The sequence below is a fragment of the Psammomys obesus genome, unplaced genomic scaffold (genome assembly GCF_907164565.1).
Source record: "Psammomys obesus unplaced genomic scaffold, mPsaObe1.curated_primary_1811, whole genome shotgun sequence".
NCBI lineage: Eukaryota > Metazoa > Chordata > Mammalia > Rodentia > Muridae > Psammomys > Psammomys obesus.
In genome coordinates this window covers 12,653,396-12,673,882 of record NW_026585686.1, presented here as the reverse complement: position 1 = coordinate 12,673,882, position 20,487 = coordinate 12,653,396, and the positions used below count along the sequence as shown (strand labels likewise).

The 20,487-nt window shown below is 37.0% G+C and overlaps 1 protein-coding gene and 1 long non-coding RNA gene across 6 annotated transcripts in view; one reads left to right on the top strand and one right to left on the bottom strand.

Moving 5' to 3' along the window:
* The window catches only part of Ptprd (protein tyrosine phosphatase receptor type D), a gene marked incomplete in the record, with an annotated part of 2,622,804 nt that overhangs the window by 563,382 nt on the left and 2,038,935 nt on the right, over positions 1-20,487 (bottom strand).
* Positions 1,681-9,301, top strand: LOC129693270 (uncharacterized). Its single transcript, XR_008722858.1, has 3 exons — positions 1,681-1,755; positions 2,020-2,153; positions 8,984-9,301. It is a non-coding gene; the product is annotated as an uncharacterized LOC129693270 (long non-coding RNA).

Below are 20,487 nucleotides of genomic sequence, written 5' to 3'. Positions count from 1 at the left end.
TATATATATATATATATATATATATATATATATATATATATATATATGCATATATATCCATATACACAATGGCCTTTTATGAGCACATATGTATACACATACATATGAGCCTATTTGTGAGCACATATGTGTGTGTTGCTTTTTAAAATCTCGTAAGACATAATGAGTTTTCATAAAATTGAAGTCAGGCATAATGGCACATCTCTATAATATCAGTACTTAGAAGGCTGAATCAGGAAGATCAATAATTTGAGTAGAGCCTGGCAACACAAGGAATTGAAGTCTAATCTGAGCTACTAGTGAAAGCAAAAAAAAAAAAAAAGAGCTTAGAACCTCAACTCAAGAGTAGTTCTATTAACCTTAACCTTGCTCATCACTGGGAGCTGCTGGAAATCTGTAGACTACAGACTACTTTACTTTCACCCAGAAAATTGGGGACAAGACCTAGGTCTCAAGGAAAGAAAAATGCCTGTACCTCTCAGCCTTTTTTGTGTGTGAGATTTATGTGGGACAGTATTACATGATACTCACTCTACAACATCCTCAGAAGAATGGGAGTCCATCCTTTCATGGATGAATGTTTCTTTATTGGCTCCTGGCAGAGGTCTGTTCACTAAGAACTCATTTGTTTATGATCCGAGGGAATTTTCTGACCTTAAAAGTTTGGGGACTTTACATTCAACAGTAACTCATTGCATTTGATCATGGTAAGAACTGCATAAATCTTTGCTCTCTGACCTTGTCTTCTTGGCAAACAAGAGCTAGTTTTTAGTGTTTATAGGAAAAATACAAGCTTCTTTGCAAACACCTTTAAAATATACAAAGTTCAGGGTCATGGCTTGGCATGTAGACAGGGTAACTTTTGTTTTAAATGTTTCCTTTTTTCTTCTTCTTTTCTTTATTTTTGTAATGACTCAGGTGTCTCTACAAAGCTTAGGCTGGCCTTAATCTTTTTATACACTTTTCTGTCTTTCAATGCTGGGATTGTGCCTATTTGATGATGCCTTTTAAGCTTGTACCTCTTGTCCCTTGCAATTACCATGCCGCTTCACATTTAAAATATTTGTATTAGCCAAATTAGAAAAAGAAACATAACTGGGCTTTGTTCCAAGAAGTCAAACAGGAATAGCCCAGAGTAACCTTTACAACAAATTAATGATTCATTAAGTACCACTGAATCTACCTGAACAGGTAAACATCTCATTTTTAGCTGTTTGTAGCATTTTATGATACATTGACACTCAGGGCTTTTGCAATGATAGTTTATCTCCCCTACTGTAAAGGATTTCAGTGCAAAAAACTATCACAAAATATTCTTGCACATTTTAATGAGAATATTACCTTTTGTTATTCTGGTATCTTAATGGTTCTTTTTTGTAACAAAGTTTAAATAATGAGAATTCATGTTTCTTTTCCATTTATGGAACAAAGCTTTATAGAAGAAAATGTAAAAGAATGCTCAGATCCCAGTTGAACTTAACTTATTTTTAAATATTTTCTAAAAATAATAACCCTCATTGCCATTTTACTTAGACAGATGAAACAGGCCGATAAGCAAATCCTCTGGGTTTCATCATTTACCCTTTGCCTTCCCATGTAAACACTGTGAACAAGGTTCTCCAAGTCTTCCCACATAAGTGAGCTCTCACTTTCTTTAACATGAAGCTATGAAGGATGCTAGGTAAATGAACACGTAAAGCAAGGGTGTTTACGAATGGGATTCTGCCTATGAGCAGTGTCGACCTACCTGAGATGGTAAGAAGGGTCTAGTTCTACCTCAGCTATTGTTGTTCTTAAGGGAAGTTGTGACAGTCAGAATCTTATGGACTGCACTGAAGATGAAATACTTTTCAGCCACCGAAAAGCTTCATATTCGTCATAAATAAGCCATAGTTATAGCTGCTTCAGAAGAAAACAACTCAGTTAATTCCATTCTTCACAGCTTAACTCTTTTGGCATTACAGCACTGTTGGTGGCTCTGGTTGGTTCTAGCCTTGTGCTTTTGTCTGTGCTCACCAGGCTCTCGTGGTTGGTAATAATGAACATTTCTTATCCTGGCCATGGATGGAAAACAGGAGTCAGTTGTATTGATTGTATGTTGGCCCTTCATCAGCGCATTTGAGGTCAGGTAAATTGGATCCGTTAGCCACAAGGTGAGTGTTTGCACGCTTGAGGAATCCCCTTTAAAGTCATCCTAGGTCTGCTGTTACTTTGGTTTCAGTCTTGAGTGGTGAACACATTGCTTGGACACATGCAAGTTTTGCTCTAAATGCATTCAGTTTTTTTGGTCACACCACCTTCATTTTTTGCATTTGTTCATATGAATGTGTGTTCCCAGTGGCCTGCAGAGCAATGGCTGTACTAAGGAGACCACAACTGGATCATCACCTCTCGTTACAGAGCTCACTGGCCAGTGGCATCATGGCACTGGCTGCTCTTCTGCTTTTGTGTGTTTTTCAATGATTAACATCTCTTTCTCTATCACAACTATAAATCACCAACTTATTAAGATAACAAACCAGTTCGGCAGCAGAGTAGTCTTTAATTTTAATGACTGGAAACAGAATTCTGAATTTTTGAATTCCTGCTTTTAATTTGGCATGGAAATCTTGCAGACTTAAAGCTCATTAGGCTTAGCTTCACATTTCCTCATAGAAACAGACGGACAGAAGATGGATAAATCTGGAAGCCAAGTCTCTCATTGTCCTCCTCTGAGACCATTCCAAATACTCCTAGAGTTTCAAGGCACAACAACATCCAAGGAAAGCAGAGCTACTTATTCAAACCACAATGAGCCTTGATGTCACCTCTTAAGTCAGAGTTAAGGTTTTGTTTTGATTTGCGTGTTTCGTTCTGTTTTACCTTGCTCTGTAGCCATGGCTAGAATGGAACTCACTCTGTTGATTGACCAGCCTGGTCTTCAACTTGTGGCTCTCCTCTTGCCTGCCAAATGCTAGAATTGCTGATGTGCCACCATGGCCCACAGTTATACCAGGATTTTCACTGTATACATTTAAATCTTTTCTTTGTACTATTGCTTATAGACTAGATACACCCTGCATTTCTCATTCATATTTTTGAGGGAGGTTCACTGGCTATTCCTCCAGTAATGTACCTGATGATATTTACTGTAATTTAGGATATTAACCATGACCATACTCATTGAATAAACCACATACTAATGTCAACTGTCTGGTCTCAGACAAGACTTTAAATACTCTTTCAAATTTGTTTCTTGTAGTGAGGCTTCTATTCTAGATCTACTTTATATCCATTTGGTATCATATATAGAAACTGTAAGTACCTACTTTTGCCTTTTTTCTTCCCAGAAGCTGGCAATATAGTACAGTATGCTATCAACTACTATTCACCAAGTTTAACCTAGCAAAATTCTCACTGCCCAGAGCTGACTGTTATTGTCTAATCTAAAGGTCAGTTTTAGAAGTGATACCATCATCTTTAGGTGAGTGCACAAATGCCTCAGGTCTACTATACCTCTTTGCCACTGACAACCAAGGCTGTTGATCTCAGCCTGGATAACTAACAAACAGTGATTATTCTCTTGTAACACATTGACCCAAAAACTAAAATAAGAGAATACAAATATTTAATTTTTTTTCTTTCATTAGCAGTTGGTTTTCTAAGGTCATCCAGGATGGCAAAACATGGTGTTCCCTTTTATGAGTAGTAGATAACAATTCTTCATTCTTCCATTACTTACGTATTCTTTCTATGTATTTATTACATGTTGATTCTAGACCAGGCATTAAGGGATTCAGTGAAAAAGAAATCAAATATTGTCTTTTTTTTCTGAAGGAGCTAAGGTGCTAATAGGAAAGATTATTCCTAAAATGCTGTATCTAGCCTAAGCTGGAATTGAACTTGTGCCCCTCCTGCCTCTGACTCCTGAGTTTTGGATTATAGGCATGTGTCCAATTCCCTGAGTTGTATGTGGCTCTTTAAAAATGTGAAAGGATAGCACAACAGGAACAATGAGAGGTAGTCACTGGAATCAGTGTTTTTAAAAGTTTCCAGGGTTTGAATCTTAAGGACAATTAGAGTTGATGAACAAAAGGAAGAGAGAGCAGAAAAAATACATTCACAGGAAGCTAAGATGCATCCACACATAATTATCCCTATGGTTTTTCTGTTTCTCCTGTGGAAATAAATGCTATTGTACCCTTCAAGACATTGTCCTGGACCCTTAATTAATGAGCTTCTGTTGATCCTTATATTCAGGAAGAAAACTTAGAGAAGGAGGCCACCATTTGGTGTCAGACTAGTAAAGAGTCTATATTCTATAGGGTGAAATTAAAGTATACACAAGATGGCTGCAAACTAGGAGGGAGAGGTGAGTACTGGCCTCTTAAAGATTGGGCAAATACTATACCTTATGAGTTGGGTTAGCAGTAAATATGCTTGCCACCAACATTAACAACTCGAGTTTTCACATGATGGAAGAAAAGAATCAAATCCTAAAAGTTGTCTCTGATCTCCCCATGGTCATCTGGGAATGTACATGTGTACAAATTAAATAATTGTAACAAAAATTTTAAAACAGCAAGTAAAAGAGTTCATTAGAGCAAGAACCAGCAAGGTCTTTCTATTTTTCTTTTAGACTTATGGTTTCAAGATGAAAAGGCATTGGCTAGAGACTGAGAAGTGGCTATTCCATTTCTTCTTGCTGTCATTGACTTTTACTTATATTTTCTGTACCTGGTTTTAAAGTTATAATTTTGAAAAGATTTTTAAAAGTTATCCAACCTGGTTTAAGGTTCAAAGTCTTATAACTTTGAGTATTACAGGTCAGAGTGGTTAGGGAATTTCTTCATGAGCATACATTTTAGGGAGAAAACACGGACAAAAGACAAGTCTTTTAAACTCCCCAGAGAGGGAAAAAGTAGAAGACAAATTCTAATTATTTAGAGCACACTTAATTGTATCTAAGTCTCTTTTCTTTGTATAATGGAAATAGTAAGACTTTACAGATAAGTTATGAAAAATACACACAGGAGTTCTAAAAATTTCACAGTGATACAGATGTTTAGTGGCTTTATCTTAAAAAAAACATTCAAAGGGACTGTGATAAAGATGCTTTAAGGATGACGTATGAATTCAATTTAAAATAGTAAACACTACTGCTGGCAGATGCAGGTGGAAGTGAACTGAAATCATGAAGAAATGTGCATACGCAATAAAGACTGATCAGATAGACTTTTAATTCCTTGTAATTATCTTAACAGTATCAGTTAGATTAAGAGTGGACACCATTACTGAGCTGAGCACTTACTATGGAGCAAGTGTTGTGCTAAATTACTTTAACTAATTCTCACAGCAATCCTGTAAGCACTGCACAGATGTCAAATGGAGACACAGAAGTTAGGTCAGCAATGGGCCAGCAGCAAACTGCTGTTAGACAACAGCTGTCTAAGATTTTCAGCATTCAGGTTTGACCATGAGGATTACACACAGAGAGGTGATGTCTTTCTTCCTTTTGGGTTTGTTTTTACTATTATTTTTGTTTATATTTATGTCTGTGTGTCTATGTCAGATGAGTGAATGCCATATATGTTGGTACCTGAAAGGGATACCAGATGTCCCGGAACTGGAGGTAAGAAGGGAGTTAAGATGTGGGAACTGAACTCAGGTTTTCTGGAAGAGAAGCAAGCGCTTTTAACCATTAACTCATCAACCCAACACCTGATTTCTTCCAATAACCCACTCTAGTACAACTGCCAATTCCCAACAGCAGCTGCTCTTGGGAATTCGGTGGGTAGTATTACTAAATCTCATCAGTCAGGATCATAAAAAATTGAACACAGGACATAGTGATGATTTCCTGAAAGCACACACCTGCTGGGAGCTGAGTCCTTATCCTTAAGGTCACATTTAATTGCAGTTAGACCTAGATAAACTCTTGTTGATTAGTCACTGCTTGAAGTGGGAGGTCAGAATGGTGCATTTTCTTCCACCTCTAGAGTGGTTCTGGAAAGACCCCTTTGAGGACTCCCTTTTATGTAGATTTCCTGTATGTGAGTCCTGACCCCATTCTCAAGGCAGATCTTCTCACTGGGTATAGACCTGCATATTCTTGCATTAGTGCAGGAATGGAACTGGAAAGTCTAACAAAACCAAACCCCAAATACTAGAAACATATAGTAAGAATTATCACAACTGTTTTCTTCTAGAGAACTTGTAAAAAAAAAAAAAAAAGGTCATAATGATGGGAGTACTAAGATTAACAAGTTAGTGGATCTGTATACTTTATTTGTTTGTTTTACCTCATTAATTCTCACAGATTGTTTGAATGACTGTATCAGTTTTCTCTTTCCACCATGTGGGACCAGGGTTTGGACTCAGATTATCAGATGTACCTGCTGAGCTACTTTGTGGGCATCAAAACCAAAATAATTCTTATACTCATTTGATTAAAGAAATAATCAAGGCACATAAAAATAAAAGCAGTTCTTTAATACCATTTCAGTAAGTGTTATTTAAAACCCAGTTCTGCCTGATGCAGCTAGAATTCTGAGAGAATGGCTATGCCAAGACTTCACTGGTTAGACATTAGGGGTATATGCTGGGAAGATTTTATGCACAAAGTGGATCCCAGGTTGAGAAACACAGAAAAGAAGAATGTAGTGTGGCTGACATCTACAATTGTGAGTGTTGGGAGGGCTATGATTTGCATGGTGCAGAAGGCACAGGAAATCAAATAATTTGGGGGGGAAGAATAAGGGAGAAAGAGAATTTGAGGTATAAGAGGGTATGTTCTCTGAATTTGGAGCTGGGCCAAGTGATGAAACTTGACGTAGTTTGTGGCTATTTTTAATACAACAGTAGAGAAACGAGGACCTAGTGAGTTAAAAAAAATGGAGCCAGCAAAGTACTCTAGGAATACTAAAATATACAAATACATTTTGTTCATGTAGAAAATACAGCAAGCTGACCCCTAAAACACAGCAAGTTATGTGTCTGCTATGTGCAGTAAAGTCTATGACAAAAACAGGACTTCTTAGACAACTTGATTTCAGGCCATTGATTTGTTAGAGCCTCTCTTAATTTTTTTAAGTTTGTGTATGAACCATTATTTTGCTTCCCAAGTGCTGCTGAGGGTCCATACAGGGCGAGGCTTGCTTAGGGCTCCATGTTTTCACATTCTGAGTCTGATCTGGTGCAGAATGGCAGGTCTGTTTGGCAGGAAATAGAAATTTAGCTTTGGGATTCCAGTGAGGATGATGTAAAGTGCATGGCCACTGAATCAAGGCTGGAAAATGTAGGGCAGAAACTTGTTTTCAGGATGATATGGAATTAATTAGAGTGACTATCACAGTACATGAAAAATGTTGATTGTATTGAATCAAATAGAATAAGACAGACTTGTGCTCTGAGAGGAAACAGAATGGGAAATGTGGATGAGATCTTCGAAGATGATAATAGTTCCCATTTGGCAACCTCTGTCTTCTCAGCTGTGCTCGATGTTTCACTATGAAATACAGCTCTGCATGGAAGAGAATAATGCCCTAGGTGAAGACCTGGGCTACAATTGCCATGTGTCTAGGAGTGAAGGATTCTTTGGAGAGGAGAGTTTTGTATGCTAATATAGAGGATCCCAGACAAAACAGGATGGTTTGGTATCAGAGTGTCTAAGGGTCATACTGTTTTACGTAAAGGAGGGAAGCCTAAGGTTTTCTGCCTTCCTAGACACTGCTTTTATAAATCCTAACCTTACCAATACTAATGTGCATGCTTTCTGTAAATCCAAACATGGAGATGATTTTTTTTCTTGAACCAAATAACTTTTTTGACTTGCTTACAGCTAGCATCCATGTATGACCTAGCAGACTGACAGAATCTTTCAACACAGGAAACATACTTTCATGATAAGGCCTTTTGGTTTTCATTATTTTGGCTATACGCTCACTAGTAAGTGGTAGGGAAAAAAACTTCCAAACAGATTGGTAGATAAGAGATTAGCAATGAGGGGGCGGGATACAGCTGGGACACAGAGTTAACAAAATGTAACTAAAAAGAAAAAAATAATAATAAAATAAATAAATAAATAAATAAATAAATAAATAAATAGATTAGCATATGAAAAAAAAAATGAAATAAAAAACTTAAGTCCAGGTGTTCTGCCCATAGGCCAAGCATAGTGATATTTGGGAACATCTGGAGAAGTATTTGAGTTTTCAGATATTTATGTATATGTCCAGTATCATATAATCATAACCCCATGTACACATGGAATGATGGGCATAATGGCATTTCACTAACTATGTAATTGCTACAGGAACCTTTTAATAATGCTAATGTCTACAGAAAGAATGCAGACTCACCTTACCAGCCTTCACCATAACATCAATTATATTTTACAGCATATGGTTATTCTGTTTCAAGACTATATTTTGACCCAGATAATCATGTAAATGTTAAGGATTTTAAAATTAGTTGCTCTATAGCTTTGTTGTGTTGGCTAACTGCATTCAAGAAGAACGAGGGGAATTTACTGGATTCCCCAGGTTTTGTTAAGTAAACAAACCAATGTTATTTAAAATGTGTGAATCACATAATTCAGAGTTTTAAATGATGTCACGTTCTAACTAAATATAGTCTCTGGGCTCAATTCACCCTGCAATCAGCACTCCACCCCCATTTGCCTGTTGTGCGAAGCAGCTGCATTATCTTCATTTTGCCAAGTAAACAGACTGCACCGTGCAATGGTGTTTGTTGTTTGCTAATGTGCCAGTGGTAAAAAGTGCTTACAATCTGTAATTATACATCTTCATATAATGCAGAGGCGGGATGTAGGAGTGCTCTATTACTTGAAGATATACACATGCAAACTACATTTGTTTCTATCTGATTTGTAGTAGTTATTCAACAAATGCTTTGTCAACAACTTAAAAACAGCATTATAACCTTACAATGTACTGGATGCTGAAGCACATGTACTTATGATGGTTATTCTAAATTTGATTAGCTTTAGGATCACCTGGAAGATGGACATCTTAGCATGCTTTTCGGAGATTAATTTGATTGGGTTACTTAAGGCCAACTTAAAGTTGGCCACTGTGGATGGAGTGCCTGGATTTTGGTCTTGGACTGCATAAGGAAGAGTACAGCTATTTGGACACCAACACTGAAAGATCTCTGCTCCTTGATTATGAATGCAATATTACCAACTGCCTCCAACTCCTGTTGTATGTGTTTTAACCTCAAACCAAAATAAGCCCTTTCTCCTTTAATTTGCTTTTGTCAGATTGTTTTACCACACCAATAGGAAAAGACTTAGAAAATGTAACTCTACTTAACCTATAAAATAACTCATGAAATAGTTTTTTTTTTCTGTTTTACAAGACAGTAAATGAGGCGCATAAATGTTGAATAAATAATTTGCCCAGTCACATCAGTCTAGCGCAAGCCAGCACTTTCTTTTGAAGATGGGTTTGTCTGATCATAACGCATGTTCCCAACCATCACACTCTGCCGCTTTGTTTTGTTTTGTTTTTCAAAGTGAGTGTTTCATGATAACCTTGTGAATTTATTGTTGTCTCAGAAGATGGCCTGAGATAACTATCAAACATAAACTTGAACAGATCATTTTATTGCTATTTAGTTGAGAAGCAGAGCCTAATGAAATGTCTCAGCCAGTAAATATGATTGCCACCAAGCTTGACAACCTTAGTTTTATCTCAGGTGTTCTTGGTGCTCTCCTGATAAGAGGGGAAACCTGACTCCTCTGACCTCCACTTAGGTGCTATAGAATACACAAGTCCATAACATATACACACAATAAGCAAGCAAGTTTAAATAAATAAATAAATACGAAACTTAAAGAGCTACTGTGGCAATGAGGTGTTGACTTCTACATACAAATAGGAGATAACAGTTACTACACAGTCGCTATTTTCATACATGTGAATTGATTCAACCACTGGTCCAACAAAAGGTGTTTTAGCAAATGGCTTCTGTACTTTCCTTTTAAATCTGAACCTCTTACTTACTAAGATGGTCACTTTCAAACATTTATGTTTCATAAAAATATGTTGCCTTATAAAGCAGATCTCTGTCATAAGAGATTGCAACATTTTTATTGCCAATATAAAGCTCTTGAAACTTTATTTCTTCAACACATACCTACCTATTCTAGTTACAAAGAGATGAACTTTTTAAATCAAAGGAAGCAGCTGCAAGATTGACAATTGCAGAAGACAAATCTTCCTCATTAATTCAGTTATTAGGGACCTCACTCACTTCTTTGATAGTCATTTAAACTTTTACAATAAGCAGAAATATATACCTTCCTTGATGATCTCACATCAGCTTTAATGAAACCAGCCCTTTGGTCTAAGGTCTTGTCTTTCTCTAATGAAACTCACTGGGAGAATTACCTCAAGTCTTAAAAATCACAACTTTTAGAAAATTTATCATGAAGTATATTATTAAGTACTGGATTATACGTAATCACAAAATTGGGGGTTTTAAAAACAAATATTTGTGTTTCTCCATGTAAAAAAATAAAAAGGATAATTGTACTATGCACAATTTAATAAAATAATGAAGTGGCATTGGTTGCAGTTTTTTTCCTTAAGAAAACAAAACAAACAAAAGAAAAAAAAAACTATTCAACTACTACCCCAAAGACTGTGTTTACTTTTCACTGACCTGACCATTTGTAGTTACAAAATTCTTTGAATTCATACATAGTTTGGTGAATTCATTTGGATACATAAAATTATATGTCACATATAGTCATCTGACTGCTTTCTTGCCACCAGATTCAAGGCAGATAAAATTTAGAAGCATTATGTTGATATACAACAACAACAACTAAAATAAACAAAAACAAAATCTAAGGAATTCTGGGCATAGGATAGATTAATTTTCCCCAGGGAAGATCATACCAATTGGTTTTCTAATACTGAATGGTTAGCTGTGAAAATATGTAGACAAATAACGTTATAAAGACTGATGGTTATATTTAAGAATATAGATGCATAAACATGTACATAGATACAGTAACAACAACTAATGACAAAAGAAAGCCATGAATTTGAAATGAAGGATTGAATTGAATTGAAGGAGAATATGGTATGGTTTGCAAGGAGGAGAGGGAAGGTGGGAGGTATAATTATATTATAATCTCAAAAATAAATAGTAGAGATGAATATGTGTAATATTTCAGACAAAAATCCCAATCATCCACATTAATTACGTTGGCATTATTAAAGTGATACAGCTTAGTTCAATATACACAAAGTCCTAAAGATATTTCAGATAAAGAAAAATAAAACATTTAACGAAAGAGATTTTTTATTTCTCAGTTAATTATATTTTCCCTTTCATCATTCAGTAATACATTCTTTAGTCCCTATGGGTTTATATGTAATTACTAGAGATTCTTTTGTTGTTGATTCTGTTTTATTATATTATGGTCATTTATTACATTTATGGTCATCATATACATTTATTACATTATAGGTTGCTTAAAATTATTTCAAATTTTCTGTTTGTTTTTTAGATTGATTTGTGTCCACTATGTGTTCTATTTTAGAAAATTCTATGGACTGTTAAGTAGAATGTATAATCTTTGGTGTTTTGGCAGAATATTCTGTCAATACTACTGGGTACTTTTGATGTATTCTGTCACTTAGTTCTAATGTTTCTCAAAAAATTTCTGGAATAAGATGAAAACACAACACAACAAAATCCTCAGGACACATTAAAAGCAGCCATAAGAGGAAAGAGGAAAACTCACAGTTCTATGTGCCAACATTAAAAAATCAGAAAGAGTACAAATTGACTTAATGATACAACTGGAAAATGAGAAGATATAAATAAAAGAATCTGGAAAATAAGGAACAAATCAAACCCCCAAGTAGTAGACAGAAATAATAAAAGCCAGAACAGGAATTAAAGAAAGAGAAACAAAAACAAAAATATGAAGATACCAACAAATCTAAGAGCTGTTTCATTGAAAGGATTAACAAGTTTAACAGACCTTCTGTCCAATTAACAAACAAAAGAAAAGTTTGAGATAAACAGAATTAGATATGAACAAGGAAACAACATAATATCCACCAAAGAAATTAGAATCATTGTAGGAGGAGACTTTAACCTGTACTTCATGAAGAACGAAAGCCTAAAAGAAATGGAGTAATTTCTAGATTCATCTGAGGCACCAAATTTTAACAAAGAAGAGATCAACAACTTAAACAGACTCACACACACAAAAAAAGAACAACCTCAAAACAAAAACAAAACAAAACAAACAAACAAACAAGAGGATCAAAACAGGAACAAGAAGCTTTCTTATTTAAAGAAGCCTAGGCCAAGATGGATTTATAGCTGAATTCTTCCAGACTTTAAAAGAAGCACCAAGGGAGGAGCAGCATTGCTAGGCCACAGAGGTGGACATTGCAACCAGTCCTGAAGAAACCTGATAAGCTAGGGTCAGATGGAAGGGGAGGAGAACTCCCCTATCTATGGATTTGGAAAGGGGCAGGGAGGAGATGAGGGAGGGAGGGTGGAATTGGGAGGGAATGAGGGAGCAGGCTACAGCTGGGATACAAAGTTAATAAACTGTAACTAATATTAAAAAAATAAAATAAAAATAAAATTTAAATAGCCACAACTAATACTTTTTAATTTTAATTAATTACAGTTTATTCACTTTGTATCCCAGATGTAGCACCCTCTCCCATCCCCTCCCAATCCCACCCTCCCTCCCTCTTCTTCTCCTATGACCCTCTCCCAGTCCAATGATAGGAGAGGTCCTCCTCCCCTTCCATCTGACCTTAGTCTACCAGGTCTCATCAGGACTGGCTTCTTTGTCTTCCACTGTGGACTGATAAGGCTGCTCCCCCCTCAGGTGGAGGTTATCAAAGAGCCAGCCCATGAGTTCATGTCAGAGACAGTCCCTGGTCCTAATATTGGGGAACCCTATTGGACACTGAGCTGCCATTGGCTACTTCTGTGCAGGGGTTCTAGCTTATCTCCATGCATGGTCCTTTTTTGGAGTATCAGGCTCACAAAAGACCCCTGGGCCCAGATTTTTTTTGGTTCTGTTGCTCTCCTTGGGGGAGCTCCTGTTCTCTCCAGGTCTTTCTGTCTCCCCCATCTTTCATAAGATTCCATGCACTCTGCAAAAGTTTATCTATAAATCTCAGCATATGTTTTGATACCCTGCTGGGTAGAGTCTTTCAGAGGCCCTCTGTTGTAGGCTCCTGTCCTGTTCCCTGTTTTCTCCCTCTTCTGATATCCATCTCATTCATTTGCCTTTCTGAATGAAGATTGAGCATCTTACAGGGTTCTCCTTTGTGATTAGCTTCATTAGGTGTACAGATTTTAGTATGATTGTCCTGTATTATGGTCTAATAGCCACTAATAAGTGAATAGATACCATGTGTTTCTTTGTGTTTCTGGGATATCTCACTCAGGATGATCTTTTCTAGTTCCCACCATTTGCCTGAAAATTTCATGATTTCTTTGTTTTTAATTGCTGATTAGCATTCCATTGTGTAAATGTACCACAATTTCTGTACCCATTCCTCATTTGAAGGACATCTGGGTTGTTTTCAGCTTCTGGCTATTACAAATAAAGCAGCTATGAACATTGTTGAGCAAATGTCCTTGTTATATACCTGAGCATCTTTTGGATATGAGCCTAGGAGTGGTATAGTTGGATTTTGAGATAGCATTATTCCTAATTGTCTGAGAAAGCACCTGATTGATTTCCAAAGTGGTTGTACAAGTTTACATTCTCACCAGCAATGAATAGGGTTCCTCTTTCTCCACATCCTCTCCAGCATGTGTTGTCACATAAGTTTTTGATCACAACTATTCTGATGGATGTAAGGTAAAATCTCAGGCTTTTTTTGATTTGCATTTCCCGGATGACTAAGAATGTTGGGCGTTTCTTTAAGTGTTTCTTTGCCATTCAATATTCCTCTATTTAGAATTCTCTGTTTAGCTCTGTATTCCATTTTTTTCCCTTGGATTACTTGATTTGTTGCTGTGTAACTTCTTCAGTTCTTTATATATTCTGGGTGTTAGCCCTCTGTCAGATATAGGGTTGGTGAAGATCCTTTCCCAATATGTAGGCAGTCGTTTTGTTCTGATGGCAATGTCCTTTGCTTTACAGAAGCTTTTCAGTTTCATGAGGTCCCATTTATTGATTTTTGATCTTAGAACCTGTACTGTTGGTGTTCTGTTCAGGAAGTTGTCTCCTATGCCAATCAGTTCAAGGTTCTTCCCCCCTTTTTCTTCTAACAGATCTACTGTGTCTGATTTTATATTGAGATCTTTGATCCATTTGGCTTTAAGTTTTGTGCGGGGTGATAAATATGGATCTATTTGCATTTTTCTACATGTAGACATCCAGTTAGACCAGCACCATTTGTTGAAGATTTTTATCTTTTTTCTGTTGTATAGTTTTGGCATCTTTGTCAAAAATCAGTTGTCCATAAATGTATGAGTTTATTTCAGAGTCTTCTGTTTGATTCCATTGATCCACCAGTCTGTTTCTATGCCAGCACCATGCAGTTTTACTACTGTTGCTCTATAGTACTGCTTGAGATCAGGGATGGAGAGTCCTCCAGAAGATCTTTTATTGTACAGGATCGTTTAACAATTCTAGGCTTCCTGTTATTCCATATGAGGTTGAGAATTTTTTTTTCAAGGTCTATAAAGAGTTGTTTTGGTAATTTGATGGGAATTGCATTGAATCTCTAGATTGCTTTTGGTAAGATGGCCATTTTTACTATGTTAATCCTGCCAAGCAATGAACATGGGAGTTCTTTCCATCTTCTAATATCTCCTTCTATTTTTCTCCAAAGATTTAAAGTTTTTTTCATACAAGTCTTTGCAATGCTTGGATAGAGTTACACTAAGGTACTTTATGTCCTTTGTGGCTATTGTGAAGGGACCTGTTTCCTTAATTTTTTTCTCTGGCCTTTTTTCTTTTGTATACAGGAGAGCTACTGGTTCTTTGTTTTTTTTTTTTAGTTGATTTTGTATCCAGCCACTTCCCTGAATGTGTTAATCAGCTGTAGGAGTTCCCTGGTAGAATTTTTGGGGTCACTCATGTATGTTATCATATCATCTGCAAATAGTGATACTTTGACCTCTTTTTGTCCTAACTGAATCCCCTTGATTCAGTTGTCTTATTGCTTTAGCAAGGACTTTAGTTGTCTTATTGCTCTAGCAAGGACATCAAGTAGTATGTTAAAGAGGTATGGAGAGAGTAGGCAGTTTTGCCTTGTCTCTGATTTCAGTGGGATTGATTTAAATTTCTCTCTATTTCATTTGATGTTGGCTATCACCATGCTGTATATTGCCTTTATGTTTAGGTAAGTGCCTTGTATCCCTGATCTATCCAGGACTTTAAACATAAATGAATATTGGATTTTATTAAATGATTCTTCAGCATCTAAGGAGATTATCATGTGTTTTTTTTTCTTTCATTTTGTTTACATAGTGGATTACATTGATGGATTTCCATATATTGAACCACCCTTGCATACCTGGGATGAAGCCTACTTGGTCTTAATGGATGATTTCTTTGATGTGTTCTTGGAGTCAGTTTGCAAGTATTTTATTAAGTATTTTTGCATCAATGTTCATAAGAGAGATTGGCCTGAAATTTTCTTCCTTTGTTGGGTCTTTGTGAGGTTTAGGTATCAAAGTGACTGTGGCATCATAAAATGAGTTTGGTAATTTTTCTTCTGTTTATATTTTGTGGAATATGAAGAGTATTGGTGTTAGCTCTTCTTTGAAGGTCTGGTATAATTCTGTGATGAAACCATCTGGCTCTTGGATTTTTTTTTTTTCTTTTATGGGAGACTTTGATGATAGCTTCTATTTCCTTAGGGGAATATAGGGCTATTTAATTGATTTACCTGTTCTTGATTTAGCTTTGTCAAGTGGAATCCATCAAGAACATTGTCTATTTTGTTTAGATTTTCAAATTTTGTGGCATATAGGCTTTTGAAGTAAGACCTAATGATTCTTTGGATTTCCTCAGTGTCTGTTGTTATATCCCCTTTCTTATTTTTGATTTTGTAGATTTGGATGGTATCTCTCTGCCTTTTAGTTAGTTTGGCTAAGGGTTTGTCTATCTTGTTGATTTTCTCAAAGAACCGGCTCTTGGTTTCATTGATTTTTTGAATTGTTTTCTTTGTTTCTAATTCATTGATTTCAGCCTTGAGTTTGATTATTTCCAGCCATCTACTCCTCTTTGGTATGTCTGCTTCTTCTTTTATTTTTTTTTTTTTCTAAGGCTTTCAGGTAAGCCTTTAAGTTGCTTATATGAGATGTTTCAAAAAATCTTCTTGAAGGCACTAAGTGCTATGAACTTTCCTCTTAGCACTGTTTTCATTGTGTCCCATAAGTTTGGGTATGTTTTGCCCTCATTTTCATTGAATTCTAGAAAGTCTTTGACTTCTTTTTTTTTTTTTTTTATTTCTCCCCTGACCCAGCTGTCATTGAGTAGTAAGTTGTTCAGTTTCCATGTGTGTGTAGGCTTTTTGCTATTTCTGTTATTGAGTTCCAGCTTTAGTCCATGGTGGTCAGATAGGATGCAAGGGATTATTTCAATCTTCTTGTATCTGTTGAGGCTTGCTTTGTGACCAACTATATGGTCTATTTTGGAGAAGGTTCCATGAGATGCTGAGAAGAAGGTAAATTTTATTTTTTTTTTGGGGGGGGTGAAAAGTTCTGTGGATGTCTGTTAGGTCCATTTGATTCATAACCTCTGTCAGAGTTATTGTTTCTTTGTTTAATTTCTGTTTTGTTGTTCTATGTTGAAAGTGGGGTGTTGATGTCTCCCACTATTAATATGTGGGGATCTGTGTGTGGTTTAAGTTTTATTAATTTTCCTTTTACAAATGTGGTTGCTCTTGTATTTGGTGCATAGATGTTAAGAATTGTGATGTCTTCTTGGTGGAATTTTCCTTTGATGGGTATGAAATGAACTTCCTTATCTCTTTTGATTAATTTTCATTGAAAATCTATTTTAGTAGATATTAGAATGGCTACTCCTACTTGCTTCTTGGGTCCATTTGCCTGGAAAACTGTCTTCCAGCCCTTTAGTCTCAAGTAATGTCTCTTTTGTGACTTATGTGTGTTTCTTGTATGCAACAGATTGTTGGATCTTGTTTATGTATCCATTCTGTTAGTCTGTGTCTTTGGAGAGTTGATTCCATTGATGTTGAGGGAGATTAACAACTAGTGGCTATCAGATGCTTTGATTTCGTTGTTGGTTGTGATAGTATGTTTTTGTGCTTGGTGCCTTTAATTTTGCTTTAGTGAGGTTATTTGTTTTTTTCTGTGTTTTCCTGAATGTAGTTAATTTTCCTGGGTTGCATTTTTCCTTCTAGTATCTTCTGTAATGCTGAGTTTGTGTGTAGGTATTGTTGAAATTTGTTTTTGTGTTGATACAATTTGTTTTTGTATCTCCATCTGTGATAACTGAGAGTTTTGCTGGGTATAGTTGCCTGGGCTGACATCTGTGTTCTCTTAGGGTCTGCATGATATCCATCCAGGCCTTTCTGGCTTTCATAGTTTCTGTTGAGAAGTCAGGGGTTTTCCAATGAGTTTGCCATTATATGTTACTTGGCCCTTTTCCCTTGCAACTTATAGTAGTTTTTTCTTTATTCTGTATACTTACTGTTTTGATATTATGTGGTGGGAGGATTTTCTTTTCTGGTCTAATTTATTAGGTGTTTTGTAGGCCTATTGTATTCTTATAGGCCTCTCCTTTAAGTTGGGGAAATTTTCTTCTATGATTTTGTTGAAAACATTTTCTGGGCTTTGGAGGAGAGAATCTTCTTTTTCCTATATTCCTATTATTCTTAGGTTTTGTCTTTTCATATTATCTTGGATTTCTTGGATGGTCTGTGTTAGGAATTTTTTGCATTTAACATTTTATTTGATGGATACATTATTTCTTCCATTGTATCTTCCATACCTGAGATTCTTTCTTCCATCTCTTGTATTCTGTTGGTTATGCTTACCTCTGTAGTTCCTGTTTTCTTCCCTAAGTTCTTCCTATCTATGATTTCCTCCGTTTGTGTTTTCTTTATGTTTTTTTTTCAATTTTATCTTCAGGTCTTGAGCTGTTTTGTTGATTTCCTTCACCTGCCTAACAGTATTTTCCTGTTTTTCCTTCATTTTCTTCAGCTGTTTGTTTGAACATTCCTCTGTTTCTTTTATTTCTTTCAGCGATTTAATTATTTCCTCTCTAAAGGCCACAAAATGCTTGGCTGTATTTTCCTGTATTTCTTTATAGATGGCCATATATGTTTGTCTTTATCTTCCTTCAGTTCTTTATGGATGGCCATAATCTGTTTGATGTTATCTTCCTGTAATTCTTTACGTATTTTGTTTTTTTCCTCTATTATCCTCTTTGTAAGCGTAGATGTAAGGTCATCTTCTTGTATTTCAATTATGCTGGGGTCCCAGGGCAACTTGCCCCTGGATTACTGGGTTGTGGAGATGTCATATTGCTCTGTCTTTTGTTCATTGAGCTTTTACACTGGCCTCTACTCACTGGACTATCTTAGGTGTTGGCTGTTCGTTTCTGATGCTTCCTGGAATCCTGGGGTTGGAAGAATCCCCTTGGCAGGAAGATGATTTTTCCTGAAGGAGGCCTCCTCAGCTTTTTGGGTATGGTCACTGAATGAGTGGTGTTTCTCAGGAATTGCCACAGCTCACCTCAGGTGTATAGACCTGAGTGGTAACTGTGGTCTTTGTTAGTTAGAGGGCTCTTCTCTCACCTGTAGAAGTCCTGAAGACAGCTGTGCTGCTGCTGGGTTTCTTGCTCTGACTTTTGTGAGCTGCTGTTGTTCTTAGATTGTTTTCAAGGCACAGCCCTCTTGAAGAACGTGGGAGTCCTGTGGTTTGGTAAGTTTAGTTATGGATAACTGGTTGCTCCTTGGAGCATTATCTGGGGGCTGATCTGAGGGATCCCAGGCTTCTGTAGGTCTGAGGTTGGAGCTGTGTGTCCCCGTACCCAAGTGGTAATCTGTGGCAGGTGAACACAGCTCTCATGCGTGTAGTAGGAGGCTAGTGCCTGGAGCCTGCTGGAACCCAGAAACTTTTCTAGAGCTGGGTGTCCTGAGGTTGGACCGGATATTTACCCTCCACTATGGTGTTTCTTCCCAACAGGGAGACCCAGTTTTGGTGTTTTGGTTTCATAGTTCTATCCCTTGTGGAACATAGAGCATGCAGGCACAGGTGAGTGGAGGCTCCAAGCTGGCGACTGGGCGCCTGCAGTAACCCGGGAAATTTTCCCAGGAACTTTTCTGTGTGTATGTGTGTGTGTGTGTGTGTGTGTGTGTGTGTGTGTGTGTGTGTGACCTGAAAGCTCTAAATTTGGACCTGCAGATTCTCTAGCTGTGGGGTTCTCTCCCCACTGGGAAACTCAATCTCTGGGGCCCACAGCTCTATCTGGGATGGTGGATCAGACAAGCAGCAGGTCTCTACTCTGGAGGCTATGTGCCCTGCTCTGGGCTGGAGGCTGTGCGACCTGTTCTGAACTGGCTGCTGAGGGCCCTACTGCATGCTGGAGACTGAGGACCTTGCTTTGGGCTGGAGGTTATGCACACTGCTCTGGGCTGAAAACTCAGGTCTTCGCTCTGGGCTGGTAGTTGTGCGCCCGCCAGTCCCTGGGACCTTTTCCAGGGACTGACTGAGTGACCTAAAGTTGGTCTGATTGATTCCATGACCTTGGGATTTCCTCTTACCTGGGAATCACAGTGGCTGGTGTTTTAGGGCCCAGAGTTAAGTCTCCTGGTCACTGTTCTGACACTGTTGTCTTGCTCCGCAGACACAGTCTCCTCCCAGCGCTGCCATCTTGGATGTCCCCAACTAGTACTTTTTAAATTATTCAAAAACACGGAAATATAAAGAGCTCTTCCAAGCTCATTCTAGGAAGCTGTTTTTATTCCAGTTCCAGAACCAAAATACAAGGTAAAGATACAATAAAAAGGAGAAAACTTTAGGCTAACATACTTCATGGACATAGATACAAGATTTGTCAGGCAAATATAAAAAATAAAAATAAAAGATAGCCCACAATGATCAAGTTGGCGCTAATTCAGAGATACAGGGATGGTTGAATGTACATAAGTCAATGAGTGCAGTAAATTATATAAGGAGTTTTAAAGAGGAACATTACCTGTTCATCTCAAAGATGCAGAAAAGCCCTTTGACAAAAACCCAACATACTTTTTCATCATGAAATTGCTACAGAGATTAAGACTAGAGAGAACATGCCTCAACATAATAAAGGCTATAAAACAAACCCATAACCAACATCATCTTAAATGGAGAATATCTTGACGCAATCCCAATCTTGATACAAGATGGGGTTGTTAACTACTTCACTACGACCATTTCTTTACATTATAGTGTTTGAAGCACTAGCAAGAGAAATATAAACAAGAGAGTGAAAGGTATGGAAATAGGAAGAGAAAGTCTAAT